The 18,008-nt window shown below is 37.8% G+C and overlaps 1 pseudogene; it reads right to left on the bottom strand.

The window, feature by feature from the left end:
• Positions 1-1,080: 1,080 nt before the first annotated feature.
• LOC132644369 (wax ester synthase/diacylglycerol acyltransferase 5-like) lies at positions 1,081-17,464 on the bottom strand (annotated as a pseudogene).
• Positions 17,465-18,008: the final 544 nt, after the last annotated feature.

Raw genomic sequence — 18,008 nt, 5'->3', positions numbered from 1 at the left:
ATTTGGTCAAACAAACAGACTAAACTGTGTAATTATAGCCAATTCCAATTACCTGGGTGGCTTTCCAAACAGGCCCTAAATACTTTAAATTTATTCTCTCCATCCCAAAATAAGTGTTACTTTAGCAAAAATTACATTCATTAAGAAATCAATAAATACAATGTGGAGTTTACTAAACTACCCCTTTTTGTTAGATATTTTTCGAGAATTGAGCAATATCAAAGAGGACTACTTCTTTAATGCTAGAAACACATGCCAATATTTGTCTTGAATTCCTAAAGTGACATTTATTTTGGAACAATTTTTTCTGCTAAGGTGACACTTATTTTGGGACAGAGGGTTTAATGGTTATCCTAGTGCCATTTGTTACTCCCTTCGGTTCAAAATAAGTGTCCACTCAGGCTTTTTCACACCCTTTAAGAAAACACTAACTCCTTTAAAAGAAAAACACTAACTTTTAGAAAAAAATAGGTATTTTGACTAAACTACTCTTAATTAATAAAACTCTTGCCTATTTATTGTCTTCAGTAAATAGGGGCAAATCTGAAAAAATAAAATTAATTCTTTCTTAATTATGTAAGTAGACACTTATTTTAAACCAAAATAAAAAGGATTAAGTGGACACTTATTTTGAAATAGCTTACAGGTAGACGAGAAATAGCTGACAGTTAATGCTGACAGTCGAGGGAAATTGTTGTCACTTTCCTCAGGAGACAAAGGTAGGGAACGAACGGTGGATTCTGCTAACAAGTGAATCAAAATCTTTGCAAATTAACGGAAACGACAATTGGCATTAAATTTAAGACGTCAGATCCCAGTTTTTGTTTTCTTGTATTTTCTTCCAATCCTATCTTTATATTGAATAATTCGGAAGTCACGATTCAATTGACAAGACTTTCCAACTAAATGTCATGTCTTAAATAATGTAGATTAGCTCCAAAATTTTAGAATTGTTATTTTAAAACTATATTATTTGCTTGTGTACGATGCGTTTGATTAATTATAAGGAATGTTACATTCACTGAAAGACTTCAAATAGAATTGTATCACGGCCAGAGATAAAAGTGATGGGAATTAACAAAGAGAGAGGAAGCATCTCCTACGTAATAAGTGGTTGTTGCCTGAAAATCTTTTTGCGGAATAATTCACCTGTTGTACATTAGTGTGACTCATATGTAGCTTTGTATACACAACTTGGATCTTATTAGGAAGTATCTTATATTGTTGACAATAACATAGGCACACAGGGATAATAATTCTACTTCATGACGATGTTGCGACAATATTATGTAACCGAATATAATATTTTGAGCAATAAATGTACATATAACAAATGTACTCGTCAATGATCATCACATAAAGACCAGGTTTCGAGTTTATTGAGGAGCTTTCAAATGTGTAATGGCCTACTCAACCTTGGTTCTCAATTTTGAGAGGGCGACTTCTTTGATAAGGATAAATGAATCGACAAAATCATCACCAAGTTGGTTCGGATTCTGAATTATTTCTTCATCAACTGCCATAGCAAATGTTAACTTCTTGGCGTAACTACACGCATGAATCATTAGCCCCTATAATATGCATTTGAATTTAGTGATTTTGACCTTAGAAGATTCATATAACTAATCTCTAGCTAATTTATGACTGCGGCATAATTGATAATCAATTTGATTAAAGAAACTTACAGTGGGATGTCCATAACATGTTGGTGCAAGGAATGCCAATGGATGGCCTGACAAAGATACTTCTTCAAGCGGACCGGCTACGTTTGAAAATATTAGTCGTTGTTTGGGATAGAACTCTTTCAGCAAGTCTTGTCGCACCCTTTATGCATGCCGGAGTAAAAAAAAAAGAAGTTAGCTCTAGATTACAAGGACAACTAATAAAGGAAATAGAAAAAAATATAAAGAATCAAACATCTCCTCTTTGTTAAAAATTGAGTAAGATAAAAGTGGAGTACCCGAGAGCCAAAGAACTTGAGGATAAGTTGTAAAATATAAAAGGTGCATCGAGTCTCAAGAGAATGCTTCTTTCGATCCATTGCTATCTTAGCTTTGCGAACATAATCGAGAGGATCCTCTAATTGAGCTAGAGTTAAGGGAATCATTGCAAAGCCAAAACAATTTCCTTGTATCACTGTGGCATTCTTCTCAACCATTTCAGCTACAGCCTGCCACATATATTTTTTAATTCATAAAAAATAATTATATATCTGATTATGTGAAGTTAATGTCGTGTGAACTTAATTAATTAGGAACATGTAATCTGATATTTTTACATTGAAATAACAACATTATATATCAATCTTTAAGCAAAATATTTCTACATCAATCAAGTGAACTCTATAGACAATCTTAGAAGGTTTCATTTTTAACATGTATATGAAGAAATACTCACTTGAACTCCTAAAGCTGGTCTCAAATTCACTGTAACAGAGGCTCTGAATCTCATCCGTTCTAGCGAAAACTTCCTCTTGCCTTCAACTTCTACGGTCATGTTAGGAATAAACACATTAAAAAGTTTGACTAGCATGGTTGCATTAATCTTACATTGTTAGATGCAATCACAAATTAGATATACACTTTCAACCTTAATTACGTAGTTAAAAATAAAAAGACTAGTTCTATAGCAAAAGTACCCTCTTGACTCTCCCCTAACATGATTTATAGGGGCGGCTCAAGAAAATTTGTAGCCTAAGGCCAAAACTAATTTGAGGCCTAAAATTTCTTTTAGAAGAAAATTCAATATCGTTTTATTTTGAAGTCTACTATTTTAGTTTTTTGAGATGTAAAGTGTTACTCAGTTTCCTCTAATAATACTTTTTTCAACTCATAAAATTTAAATTCTAACAAATAACTATAGACAAAATACATCTATAAAATAAAAAATATTTAAAATAACAGATTTTAGATGAAAAATTATAAAGCTTAGATTTAAGAAGTTGAAAACTCAATATCATGATATAACCTTTGGCTGCTTCAATTTAGTTGTTGTAATACTTGACGTGAAAGAAAAATCAAAAGAATGCCCAGTATCTTGATTCGATAGCATTCTTCAGCTCTTCTATTTTACTAAACATTATACACAAGCTATAGCTTAACCAATAATTAAACTTAGAGAGGGGAGGGGGGGGGGGGGGGGGGCGAGGGGGGAGTAATTGGCCTAAAGGCAGAAGGTTTTTCCTTTCATAGTTCAAACGGTCACATCAAATCGTCAATCAATATCAAAAAATTATCTTACTTAATATTTTTTTAAATAAATAAGTAACCTACTACGTATAAACCTCGAAGTCTACTATAGTCATTACCAAAAATTGGGGCCCCCAAAAATGTTAGGCCTAAGGCAGCTGCCTTATCTGCCTTATACATCGATTTATCTATTATGTCTGTTTACTTATTTACTGGGATGAAATACATATTATCAGGGGCGGGATTATAGGGGTGCAAGGGGTATCAATCGAACCCCTTTCGTCAGAAAATTACACTATATATACAGTGGCGGAGCCAGGATTTATGCCAAGGGGGTTCAAAAATATAAAGAAGTCATAAATGAAGAAGTTAAGGGGGTTCAAAGTCTACTATATATACATAAAAAATAATTTTTACCTTGTATATACAGTGCAATTTTTCGCCGAAGGGGGTTCGGACCCCCTTCTATAAGGCTAGGTCCGCCACTGTATATATATGATGTTAATTTTTTGATTCATTTATAAATATTAATGTTGCATCCCTTTAACATATTGGAGAACTCAACCCAGCGGCTGAGGTGCCTATTATTGAGCCCATGGTTGTGGGTTTGATTCTCTGTAACAATACTTTTTAACCCTTTTTCATCCAGTCCTTTTTTCTTGAACCCCCTATCAAATGTTCTGGCTCCGCCCCTGCATATTACCCTTTACAATATGTAAATATGGGTTGCAAATTTAGACAAAAAGAGAAAAATAGAGAGGATATCATGAAATCTAATTGGGGTAAGCTAGAGTGTGCAATTGAACATGCAGGCTTTGGTAAAAGATGAAGTCCAGAAAATCAAACTTTGTACATAAAATTATATTTCTAAAATTCTAAAATTGAGCCAAGTAAGGAGCTTAATTACCGTATCTTTGGTGGATATAACGAGATAAAGCTGTTTGTGTTATCCCCAGTATAACGTCATTAACCGTCTAAATTTACAAGAGAAGAATACAAAAAGGGGCTTAGGTCCCGGAAATAAAGGCCAAAATAGGGAAACGAAGTTACTTTCACAATTCAAACTAGAATAAACTGGTGAAATAGAGAAATGCACTCAAAATCCAGTTTCTTCAGGAAATTCTACTACTAGCTAGATTAAGGCAGTCATGCACATAACTTACAGAACAATATTCCAAAATCATAATTTCAGAACAATATTCCAAAATCATAATTTCATTTTTGTCCTCTAAATTTTTACAATGGAAATTGCATCTATCTAATGACATTCACTGCAAAAATTTAGGATCTTAGGTTAAACTCTTATTTTTCGTGAAAGATTTACTTACTGCTAGAGAGGCATAAAATGCCCTATGTTTAGGAACAATATATGGGGATTAAGCTGTCACAGTAAGATCAATCTTGGACCCCCTTAGTCATCAATTGGGTGGGATGTGTCAGCTACGTACACTCATATATTATCTCAGTTTATTACCTAGTACTAAACTACTACTAATATTTAATACGTGGGTCATTGATCACATGGTATTAAGTAACTCAGTTTTTAGGGGAAGGTTCCATCACAATAACTTGCTATCAGGGGCTTGATGTGTCAACTTGGCATTGCACTATTGCCTTGGCTTGGAGCACCCCACGAAAAATATATATTCACTCCGACCCAATTTATGTGTCACATTTTTTTATTAGTTTTAAAAAAATGTCACATTTCAATATTAAAAATAATTTAATTTTAAAATTTCAACTTTACACCTTAATGAGACGATTTATTTCACACAAATGTCTAAATCTTATTTTAGATTGCAGGTTTTAAAAGTTATATATTTTATAAAAATTTCATACCCAATCAGATTGTGCCACACCAATTGGGACGTAGGGAGCACACCAAAAAAAGCGGATGCTACTTGAGAGTTGAGGCTAAAATGAAAAACAGCAAGAGAATAAATATGTCATCTGGACCTTAAAGTTTCTAAAATTGCATATAGTTCAAATCTCTTTTTGTCTGTACGTATACAAAAAATGACAAACGATATTTTCCATCATAATTGCCCACCGCGACAAGCTAAAAATATGACTTAGCATTACTGCATTTAGTGCTAGAACCGTAGTGGTTCAGATGTGCTTTCCTGGTTTAAGCAGTCAATATAGAGAGAACATTAAAAGCCATCACGAAAGAAACTATATATAGTATCACAGGAAAAGATTAAATCAGTGAAAATGGATTAATATATATGCTGTTCAGCCTCAGATTTAAAATATATATATATATATATATATATATACTCCATTTGTTTCAATTTAAATGTCTAATTTCCCTTTTTAGTCTAGTTAAAAAAGAATGACATTTTTTATATTTAGTAGTAACTTTTTAAATCTGACATCCTACCTGACATATTTGAGATCGTGTGACTTATATATATATATATATATATATATATGAAATTTACACCTTAAGGAGGCGTGACCTTTTATTTCATCAACAAAAGATAGATCGCAAGACTCAATGGGCATTTTGATACATTACATACATCTTTCTTTTAAAATCACAAGATTTAAAGTCTTCCTTGCTTCCTTAAATTTTGTGTTCGGTCAAACTAGAATTCATAAAATGAGATGGAATGGAGTATATACTTACCGCTTTTGTTGCATTTCTAACAAATTTAATGTCGTCAAAGCTAACAGTCCGATAGACAAATCTTTGACGATTGAACTTATGTGCAATCATGAAAGGTGATTGAGAGTCCTTCAAGAAGAGTGTTGTCGCTGTAATAAGCAAAACATCCACAACTGTATTGAACAAAAGTGTGATGAGCAACCACAACTTTATGAGGTTCTGCCATATCAACAACGAAATATTTCCTCTAATGCTTGTTGACAAATTTGATTTGCCCTTTGTAACACCTCGTAACTTCGGACGAAAGTTTGACTCATAAGATGATAATATAATGGACCCAATATGAGGGTTATAGGAAGTGTTTTGAAAACCAATTAAGTCATAAGAAATGTCTTTGGGCAAAGAAAAGTTGGAAGCCACTCTACGGGGCATGTTTGCAAGTGAATTTATGGAAGGTCTTACTTCCAACGACCATAACCCGTCTATTAATTTGGAATTTAGGAAAACTTCCTTGATGAAAGTTGTAGCCCCTTGAAATAGCTTTCCAACGGTATATTATGGGCCTCAAACGGACATCTATGCAAAAAGTTATGCCCATTATACGACAGACTGTCCGAGCAGAAAATTTTGGCGGACCATTTGACGGTCCGTAGAACAGTTTGACGGCCGTAAAACATTTTGACGGTCCGTCAAAATGTCACAAAAACTCAATTTTGCTGAGCAGTTTTATGGACCATTTTGACGGTCCGTCAAATTGACTCAGGCCAGCGTAAAATGGTCACAGAAACCCATATTTTGCTGGGTAGTTTTACGGACCATTTTGACGGTCCGTAAAAATGGGCGTAGAATTGCCCGATGGGTCAGATTTTAAGATGTTAATAAGAGACCCAAGCTCATTTTTTTCATTCCCATTTCTCCTCCACGACTCAAGGGTTCTCTAGAGCCATCCAAACACTTCATATGCAAGAATCCAAGTGAAACTAAAGATCTACTTCATCAATCCACAAAACTAAGTGTGAGAAACACATCAAATCCATTCAAGTCAAGAAATTCCATGGAAGGTGGAACTAGGGTTTTGTTCAAGTGAAGCATTTCAACTCAAGGCTTATTCCTACAATAACTAAGGTAAGTTTTATGATGTTTCATGACGATTAAAGTGTTGATAAGTTCTTGGGAGAATAGTAAATGAGTTTGATAAAGAGAATTATATGAACTATGCTAGGGCTTCTGGATTATTGACTTGGGATTGTTATATTCATATGGGTGATGAAGAATGATGTTAATTACATCTAATTAAGATTGTAGAATCACCTAGGAGTAATAGAATGGGAATTGGGTGAAGAAATCACCATTAATGGAGACTGTGGAGCTTCATGCCCACTAAGTGTTTGATAAAATGCTTAGATGACCAAAGCATGAATATTATTGCTAATATAGAATCCCTTTGACTTGTATTGATATAGATCAAAGTTGAAAGGGTTGACGAACATTGTATTACGCTCAAAGACTGGAATTAAGGTATGTGAGGCTAACTATCTACGTTAGGGAATGTTCATGATCCTCCCTACGCCACATTCTTCATACTTGTTAGCAATTTGACTCAGAATATAGTTAGCTCTAGTTTCATGATATGATATAGAATTGTTATCTTCTAGGGTTGCAGTTACAGAATTCGTTCATGGTTGTCACTTTGAACATCATGAACTCAACACGTTATCTTTATAGACTTATGTATTGTTATCACATGAGTCTCAGTCAGTGTATAATCAGTTATTGGCATGAGTCCCATAATCAGAAATAGTTATCGTGCTATCAGTTATAGCCAGTCTCAGTTTTGTAAATTGTTAATGTTGAACACCTGTATCTGTACTTTTGGGCCCTAGGCCACAGTTTATGCATACGTATTGCTTGGGCCAGAGGCCACAGTTTTTGTGCACATTATTTGGGCCCCAGGCCACAGTTATATTTACAGTTTTACAGGTGATTCTTCATCCAGAACAGGGAGTACTTCAGCTTCTTGCTTTCCTGTTTAGTTCAGTTTCAGTTCCAGTATTTTATTGCTTCAGTTGCTTTACATAGCAGTACAATTCAAATGTACTGATGTCCCTTTTTATTGCTTGGGGGACTGCATCTCGCGATGCAGGTAACGATACACAGGTTGACGACTTAGCTAACTAGGAGTGCACGTATCAGCTACTGGTGAGCCCCACATTCCTTCGGGGCGTTGTCAGCTATCCAGTTATTTCAGTTTACAGACAGCTCTATCATTCAGTACTCTTAGAGGCTTCATAGACACAGTTCAGACAGTCAGATATTTATTATGTTTGCCTTGTTGGCAGTTGTTTTAGTTTAAGCCATGTTGGCTACGTTTAGATATTTCAGATTGTCTAAGTATTTCCGCATTATGATTTCAGTCATACCTTTAGTATATCAGCATGTGTTTAGTTATTTCCACATTCAGTTATGTTTTTGATATCACATGTTGATTCAGCCAGCCAGTTGGTTCGCTCGGTCACATGCAGTCAGGCACCGGGTGCCGTGTTATGTCTAGGCCCAGGTTCGGGGCGTGACAAAGCTTGGTATCAGAGCCCCAGGTTCAAGTGTCTTAGGGAGTCTATGAAGCCGTGTCCAGTGGGGTCTCTTTTATATGTGTGAGGGCCCCACACATATAAACAGTTGACCACCAAGACATTCAGGATTTCTTTCACTTTTTTCATACTCTAGTTCGTGCAGATAGAGTAATGCTTTTAGTAATTCTTCTAACTCGTGCGAATTACGTATTTCAGAAATGGATCCAAAAAGGAAGTAAAACAAGAAAAATACGGCTACTAGCCAGAGGGCTACCGTTGACGCAGCAATAAAAGGGGGCACTCAGGCCTAGGCAGCCACCACAGCTAATGTCGCTGCTACGCCTTCCAATACTTCGGATGCAGATGTTAGAGGAGCTATCCAGCTACTCACTCAAATTTTGGCAAATCAGGCCCAGCGATAGGAAATGGCCCCTAGCTCAGGCGCTAGTAGTGGGTCAAACAGTTCTAGGACTCAGGAGTTTATGCGGATGAAGCCGCCAGTGTTCACAGGGTTAAAGAAGGAGGAAGACCCCCAGAATTTCATTGATGGACTCCAGAAAATATTTCGTGTGATGCATGCTACTGATACAGAGGCAGCAGAATTCGGGGCTTTCTAATTGCAAGATGTGGCCCATATTTGGTATGAGACATGGGAACAGTCCCGAGGGGAGGATGCACCTTCTGCTACTTGGGACGAATTTGCAGACGCTTTTATTGAACACTTCATGCCAATTGAGGTTAGAGAAGCCAAGGCTATAGAGTTTGAGAATCTAAGGCAAAAGGACATGACTGTTCAGGACTATTACCTCAAGTTCGTGTTATTGTCCAGACACGCTCCTCACATGGTTCCTAATATGAGAGCCGTGGTTAGGAGATTTATACTTGGGCTTAAACCCGAGTTGCACAGGGATGCCAACACAGCTGCTCAGAACGACAAGATGACTATTTCTAAGATACTGGCATTCGTGCAAGGTAACGAGACAAGAATGAAGGAAGAAGAAGCCCTACAGAAGCAAAAAGATAGAGAGTTTAGTAAGAGGGCTAAGTCTGCTGGTAATTTCAGTCATGGGGGATCTCAAGGTGATGGCAACCGTCAGTTTTTTAAGAATAGGTCATCAAGACCTACTCCCTCAATAGCTAGTGCTCTATTTCAAAGGTCCAAGTTTAACCAGAAAGACCGGAACTTCAGAACTGCAAGCTCACATTCACAGGCCAGCGTGACCAACCGTGGTTTTCAACACCCTACTTGCAACACTTGTGGTAAGAAACATTCAGGAGTATGCCGTTTAGGCATGGATGGTTGTTTTGGGTGTGGTCAGCCGGGTCATTTTCTGTGGGATTGTCCATCCGCAAGACGGAATACCGGAGGTAACAATAATGTAGCTCAGTCCACAAATTCAGCAACTCCCCGAAATTTCCAAGCCCAGCAGGGGCGCGGAGCAGCAAAGCCCGGTAATACGGGCGGTGGTCAGAATCGTCTGTATGCACTGTCAGGTCGCTAGGATACAGAGGCTCGTGGAGATATTGTCACAGGTATGCTAACAGTCTTCACCTTCGATGTATTCGCTCTTATGGACCCAGGATCCACTCTATCTTATGTAACCCCGTATATTGCTAAGAAATTTGGGATAGAACCCGAAAAGTTGCAAGAACCTTTCGAAGTATCCACACCGGTTGGGGAATCAGTTATAGCTAGGCATATCTATAGAGGTTGTCCAGTGTTAATCTATCATCGCAGCACCATAGCAGACTTAATAGAATTGGAGATGGTAGATTTTGACGTAATTATGGGTATGGATTGGTTAGAGTCCTGTTATGCCTCTGTGGGTTGTAGAACCAAAACTGTGACATTTGATTTTCCCGATGAACTTATAGAATGGAAAGGTAATTCAGTAGAACCTAGGGGTAGATTTATTTCCTACCTTAGAGCCAGAAAGATGATCTCCAAGGGGTATATTTATCACTTAGTTCGAGTCAGGGATGCAGATGCCCAGACTCCAACTCTTCAGTCAGTACCAGTTGTCAGTGAATTTCCAGAAGTCTTTCCAGATGACCTACCCGGAGTCCCTCTCGATAGGGAAATTGATTTTGGAATTGACCTACTTCCCGGCACTAAGCCGATATCTATTCCACCGTATAGGATGGCCCCAGTAGAGTTAAAGGAGTTAAAAGTTCAGTTGAAGGATCTTCTTGATAAGGGATTTATAAGGCCAAGTGTCTCACCTTGGGGTGCACCGGTCTTGTTTGTCCGAAAGAAGGATGGATCCTTGTGTATGTGTATAGACTACCGCCAGTTGAACAAGGTCACCATTAAAAATAAGTATCCTCTTCCCAGAATAGACGACCTATTTTATCAACTTCAGGGTGCTCAGTGTTATTCCAAGATTGACCTCAGATCAGGCTACCATCAGTTAAAGGTTAAGGAAGTTGACATTCCGAAGACCGCTTTCCGAACCCGTTATGGGCATTTTGAATTTCTTGTCATGTCGTTTGGGTTGACGAATGCACCAGCAACTTTCATGGATCTTATGAACAGAGTATTCAAGCCTTATCTTTATTTATTCGTCATTGTGTTTATTGATGACATATTGGTGTATTCCCGTAGTGAGACAGATCATGCAGATCATCTCAGAATAGTGTTGCAGACTCTCAAGGATCGTGAGCTTTATGCAAAATTCTCAAAGTGCGAGTTTTGGCTCAAATCAGTGGCCTTCCTAGGCCATGTAATTTCAGGTGAAGGTGTTAAGGTGGACCTTCAGAAAATTGACGCTGTCAAGAACTGGCCCAGACCCACCTCAGCATCAGACATTAGAAGTTTCTTGGGCCTGGCAGGTTATTATAGGCGTTTTGTTGAGGGATGTTCCTCTATCTCAGCTCCGCTGACTAAGCTGACTCAGAAGAAAGTCAAATTCCAATGGTCAGATGCTTGCGAGCGAAGCTTTGAAGAGTTGAAGAAGAAATTGACTTCTGCTCCAGTTTTGACGCTGCCAGAGGGAACTGAAGGGTTCGTGGTTTATTGTGACGCTTCGGGAGTTGGTCTCGGATGTGCCTTAATGCAGCATGGTAAGGTTATAGCTTATGCATCTCGTCAGCTCAAGGTTCACGAAAAGAATTATCCGACTCATGACTTAGAGTTAGCAGCTGTAATTTTTGCACTAAAGATATGGCGTCATTATTTGTATGGAGTGCATGTTGATATTTTCACAGATCATAAAAGCCTGCAGTATATCTTCAAGCAAAGGGAGTTGAATCTTAGGCAGAGAAGATGGCTCGAATTGCTTAAGAATTATGATGTGGATATTCTTTATCATCCGGGGAAAGCGAATGTTGTAGCTGATGCTCTTAGTCGGCGTTCCATGGGAAGTCTAGCCCACGTGGACGTAGATAAGAGAGATATGACAAAGGAAGTTCACCATTTGGCCAATCTTGGAGTTTGACTTATGGACTCCGAGGATGGTGGTGTGGTTGTTCAGAATAGGTGTCTTTCCTCTTTAGTCATGGAAGTCAAGGAGAAACAGTTTAACGATCCCTACTTGTTGCAGCTGAAAGAGGGGATTCACAAGCATAAGACGACGGCTTTCGAACAAGGGGGAGATGAGGGTACCTTGAGGTACCGAGGCAGATTATGTGTTCCAGATGTAGATGGACTCAGAGAGTGAATCATGTCAGAAGCTCACAATTCCAAGTATTCCATTCACCCAGGTTCCACTAAGATGTACCATGATCTTAAAGAGATTTATTGGTGGAATGATATGAAGAAGAATGTAGCAGATTTTGTAGCTAAGTGTCCGAATTGTCAGCAAGTGAAAGCTGAACACCAGAGGCCTGGTGGCTTGGCTCAGAATATTGATATTCCTGTCTGGAAATGGGAAATTATCAATATGGATTTTGTATCAGGTTTACCTCGTTCAGCTAGGAGACATGACTCTATTTGGGTGATCGTCGACCGACTTACTATGTCAGCGTACTTTTTGCCAGTCAAGACCACAGATTCAGCAGAAGATTATGCCAAGATGTATGTTATTGAGATTGTCAGATTGCATGGGACACCTGTGTCCATTATTTCAGATCGTGGTGCTCAGTTCACAGCGAACTTCTGGAAATCCTTTCAGAAAGGATTGGGTACCAAGGTGAACCTCAGCACAGCTTTCCATCCACAAACAGATGGCCAGGCAGAGCGCACTATTCAGACCCTTGAGGACATGTTGAGAGCATGTGTCCTAGATTTCAAGGGTAATTGGGATGACCATTTACCTCTCATCGAGTTTTCCTATAATAACAGTTATCATGCTAGCATTGGAATGGCACCGTTTGAAGCTCTGTATGGGCGAAGGTGCATATCACCAATTGGTTGGTTCGAAGTAGGTGAAGCAGAGTTGTTAGGACCAGACTTGGTTTATCAAGCTATGGAGAAAGTCAAGTTAATACAGGAGCGTTTGAAAACTGCTCAGAGTCGCCAGAAGTCTTACACAGATGTGAGGCGAAGGGACTTAGAATTTTCAGTCGATGATTGGGTGTTCCTTAAAGTCTCACCTATGAAGGGTGTTATACGATTTGACAAGAAAGGGAAGCTCAGTCCCAGATATATTGGACCTTACAGAATTTTACGAAAGGTCGGTCTAGTAGCTTATGAACTTGAGTTGCCACAAGATTTGGCTGCTGTTCACCCAGTGTTTCATGTATCCATGTTGAGGAAGTGTGTAGGAGACCCATCGTTGGTTGTTCCTGCTAATACTATAACAGTTAAGGATGGCCTCACCTATGAGGAGATCCCCGTAGCCATTCTTGATCGTCAAGTTCGCAAGTTGAGAACTAAGGAAGTAGCCTCAGTGAAAGTCCTGTGGAGGAGTCAGAAAGTTGAGGAAGCTACATGGGAAGCCGAGGAGGATATGAAATCCAGGTACCCGCACTTGTTTCAGCCCGCAGAAGAGATTTATGATGAAGCACCAAGATTTTGAGGTATGTAAGCTTTCTTTTCATGCTTTTGGTCGTGTGTGGCCAATTTATAATGCTATTGTGATGTAGCCCTGTGAGGCAATGATATTATGGGTTGTTGTGACAGGTTGGTAGTGCCTTATTACAGGGGAAACTCTGGCGAAAATTTTGTAGAATCCCGAATGGTTATCATTCGAGGACGAATGATCCCAAGGGGGAGATATTGTAACACCTCGTAACTTCGGACGAAAGTTTGACTCATAAGATGATAATATAATGGAACCAATATGAGGGTTATAGGAAGTGTTTTGAAAACCAATTAAGTCATAAGAAATATCTTTGGGCAAAGAAAAGTTGGAAGCCACTCTACGGGGCATGTTTGCAAGTGAGTTTATGGAAGGTCTTACTTCCAACGACCATAACCCCTCTATTAATTTGGAATTTGGGAAAACTTCCTTGATGAAAGTTGTATCCCCTTGAAATATCTTTCCAACGGTATATTATGGGCCTCAAACGGACATCTGAGCAAAAAGTTATGCCCATTATACGACAGACTTTCCGAGCAGAAAATTTTGACGGACCATTTGACGGTCCGTAGAACAGTTTGACGGCCGTAAAACATTTTGACGGTCCGTCAAAATGTCACAGAAACTCAATTTTGCTGAGCAGTTTTACGGACCATTTTGACGGTCCGTCAAACGATTTGACGGTCCGTCAAATTGACTCAGGCCAGCGTAAAATGGTCACAGAAACCCATATTTTGCTGGGTAGTTTTACGGACCATTTTGACGGTCCGTCATACAGTTTGACGGTCCGTAAAAATGGGCGTAGAATTGCCCGACGGGTCAGATTTTAAGATGTTAATAAGAGACCCAAGCTCATTTTTTTCATTCCCATTTCTCCTCCACGACTCAAGGGTTCTCTAGAGCCATCCAAACACTTCATATGCAAGAATCCAAGTGAAACTAAAGATCTACTTCATCAATCCACAAAACTAAGTGTGAGAAACACATCAAATCCATTCAAGTCAAGAAATTCCATGGAAGGTGGAACTAGGGTTTTGTTCAAGTGAAGCATTTCAACTCAAGGCTTATTCCTACAATAACTAAGGTAAGTTTTATGATGTTTCATGACGATTAAAGTGTTGATAAGTTCTTGGGAGAATAGTAAATGGGTTTGATAAAGATAATTATATGAACTATGTTAGGGCTTTTGGATTGTTGACTTGGGATTGTTGTATTCATATGGGTGATGAAGAACGATGTTAATTACATCTAATTAAGATTGTAGAATCACCTAGGAGTAATAGAATGGGAATTGGGTGAAGAAATCACCATTAATGGAGACTGTGGAGCTTCATGCCCACTAAGTGTTTGATAAAATGCTTAGATGACCAAAGCATGAATATTATTGCTAATATAGAATCCCTTTGACTTGTATTGATATAGATCAAAGTTGAAAGGGTTGACGAACATTATATTACGCTCAAAGGCTGGAATTAAGGTATGTGAGGCTAACTATCTACGTTAGGGAATGTTCATGATCCTCCCTACGCCACATTCTTCATACTTGTTAGCAATTTGACTCAGAATATAGTTAGCTCTAGTTTTATGATATGATATAGAATTATTATCTTCTAGGGTTGCAGTTACAGAATTCGTTCATGGTTGTCACTTTGAACATCATGAACTCAACACGTAATCTTTATAGACTTATGTATTGTTATCACATGAGTCTCAGTCAGTGTATAATCAGTTATTGGCATGAGTCCCATAATCAGAAACAGTTATCGTGCTATCAGCTATAGCCAGTCTCAGTTTTGTAAATTGTTAATGTTGAACACCTGTATCTGTACTTTTGGGCCCTAGGCCACAGTTTATGCATACGTATTGTTTGGGCCTGAGGCCACAGTTTTTGTGCACATTATTTGGGCCCCAGGCCACAGTTATATTTACAGTTTTACAGGTGATTCTTCATCCAGAACAGGGAGTACTTCAGCTTCTTGCTTTCCTGTTTAGTTCAGTTTCAGTTTAAGTTCCAGTATTTTATTACTTCAGTTGCTTTACATAGCAGTACAATTCAAATGTACTGATGTCCCTTTTTATTGCTTGGGGGCCTGCATCTCGCGATGCAGGTAACGATACACAGGTTGACGACTTAGCTAACTAGGAGTGCACGTATCAGCTACTGGTGAGCCCCACATTCCTTCGGGCCGTTGTCAGCTATCCAGTTATTTCAGTTTACAGACAGCTCTATCATTCAGTACTCTTAGAGGCTTCATAGACACAGTTCAGACAGTCAGATATTTATTATGTTTGCCTTGTTGGCAGTTGTTTTAGTTTAAGCCATGTTGGCTACGTTCAGATATTTCAGATTGTCTAAGTATTTCCGCATTATGATTTCAGTCAGACCTTTAGTATATCAGCATGTGTTTAGTTATTTCCACATTCAGTTATGTTTTTGATATCACATGTTGATTCAGCCAGCCAGTTGGTTCGCTCGGTCACATACAGTCAGGCATCGGGTGCCGTGTTACGTCTAGGCCCAGGTTCGGGGCGTGACACCCTTAGAAGAAGATGGAACTGGGAGTGTCGGCAGACAAGAAGGATCAGAAATTGACCGAAAACAAGAGAGTAAGAGCGACATGAGGGCAACTCCATCCCCAAGAGAATGATGACAACGAAAAATTGAAGTTGCCTCAGCATGTGAGGTTTTCACGTTAAGGGTGTGAAAATCCCACAGAGGTTTGGACATGTCAATAGTTGTTGTGCTTAGGTTTGATATATACTCCTCAACCAATTTGTTAGTATCCATTTTATCATCGGCGATTTGGGGCATTATGATATGATCATCTATGTTCACTGTCGTGGGAACCCATCTCATTTTTCCTCTTCCGTCACTCTCGTCCATTACCTGTTGACGTTTCAACACAAATTGGAAACTTCAAATTAAATTTTATACACCAACCTTATAATTACAGATGTTACGGTCCTAGCAGGCTATATATTTAGAAAAACAACTGCAAACAATAATTAGATGGGGCATTAAGCTCTCAGGGAAGGGTCAGGCCTTACTTTACATTTCTGCAAGAGGATGTTTGTTTGGCCTCAACCCGTGACCTGATATAATAAACTAAATAACATTGATATATTTTAAGTTGTCATAACATATAAGCTAGACACTGAATTAAGTGCCAAAACTACATGATAGTAGATAGATGGCTAAAGCAACTTGTACGCTAGTTATTGACTTCGTCAGTACTTAATGATTTTGTCAAGGGAACAATTTTTTATTGTCGCAGAGTAACTTCTGCCTTATCAGATACAATCATGCACCTGACATGACTCAAGCACTTTTTTATATGCTTAAAGTTTACTCCGTTTTACTTTAAGTGACACAATCGTTATACGAGGGCCAAATTTATATTCGGTGTGAATAACAAAGAATCGTCAAGTTCTTGTTTAATATTTAGAAACTAAAGAAAAAGTAATGTAAGTCACAATAATTAACAATTTAAACTATTAAAGAAGTGTTTATAAGAAAATTTGGGAACAAAAAACGCATTTGAATCTTAAATAGTAATAGTGTCACATAAAATGGAACAAATGAAATAGTACCTTATTTATGTTAAATGCACAAACCAGAATCAATTTTCCTACAAGTTTACTTTAAGATTTACAATATGAATTAACAGTGTAAAAAACACAATCGGATTATTTGCAAGGCAACTATTCTGCAAACTAAACTTTTGTTAATTACCTGCAAACTGGAAAAGCGTGGGTGTTTAAGCAACTTGCGTTGTATTTCAGCTTTGATGGCATCAACCTCGATTGGTACTTTCCAGCCCATAATAGCTACAATGTAAACATTGTAGTTAGGCTCATGAAACATTCGAGTTGGTGGACTCAGTAATATTGCTTCTTTTTCTTCACTAAAGTTCTTTGATATTCGGATTGGTTTGAGAATCATCTTTTTTCCACCACGCTCCATATATAGAACCAATATTTATTAAATGATGATATCTGATTAACCCAACTACGAGGCCAAGATTGCTGATAAAAGGTTCCAATTATATTTATAGAAGAAAGGAAGATTTATCGGGTGTAGATAACTTTTTTTTCTTTTTTGAGTAGACAGATTTCAACCATACAAGGAAGCTCTCATTAAAAGCACAACTGTCTTGATAATTTAGTTTTGGGAAAGTTATGGTTTAGAAACATTGCGTCTTATTAGATATTGCCAAATTGGTTGCTCACTTCCCTGGTCTCAAAACAGTTATCGTTTTTTATTTACACGCTACTTAAGAAAACATTAATAAGGGATTGCATTTTGACTATTTTATTCTTAAGAAAGCATTACTATAAGAATATATCATTTTGACTATTTTACTCCATTTTCAATGTTGTTATTAATACAAAGGGTAAAATGGGAAAAAACCTACTTACTTGTATCTTGGTTTGTTGAATAGCAAGTATATTTAGATGGTTTGTTGAATAGCAAGTATATTTAGATGTATAATTTTAGTAAGTATGACAAGTAATTTGATACGGAAGGCTGAAGGAAAATATTTTATTAATAGACTCTATAAATCTCTACAATATTTCTTATTCTCTCTTGTTTTCACTTGTAAAAATAGCTAGTAGCACCCTATTTATAATAGTATGAAGTCTACTTTAACTCAAAACCTATTCCTATATTAATTTG

Source organism: Lycium barbarum, chromosome 6 (genome assembly GCF_019175385.1).
Source record: "Lycium barbarum isolate Lr01 chromosome 6, ASM1917538v2, whole genome shotgun sequence".
NCBI classification, from domain to species: domain Eukaryota; kingdom Viridiplantae; phylum Streptophyta; class Magnoliopsida; order Solanales; family Solanaceae; genus Lycium; species Lycium barbarum.
Note: the sequence above shows the minus strand (reverse complement) of the source record. Positions and strands in the feature narration are given on the sequence as shown.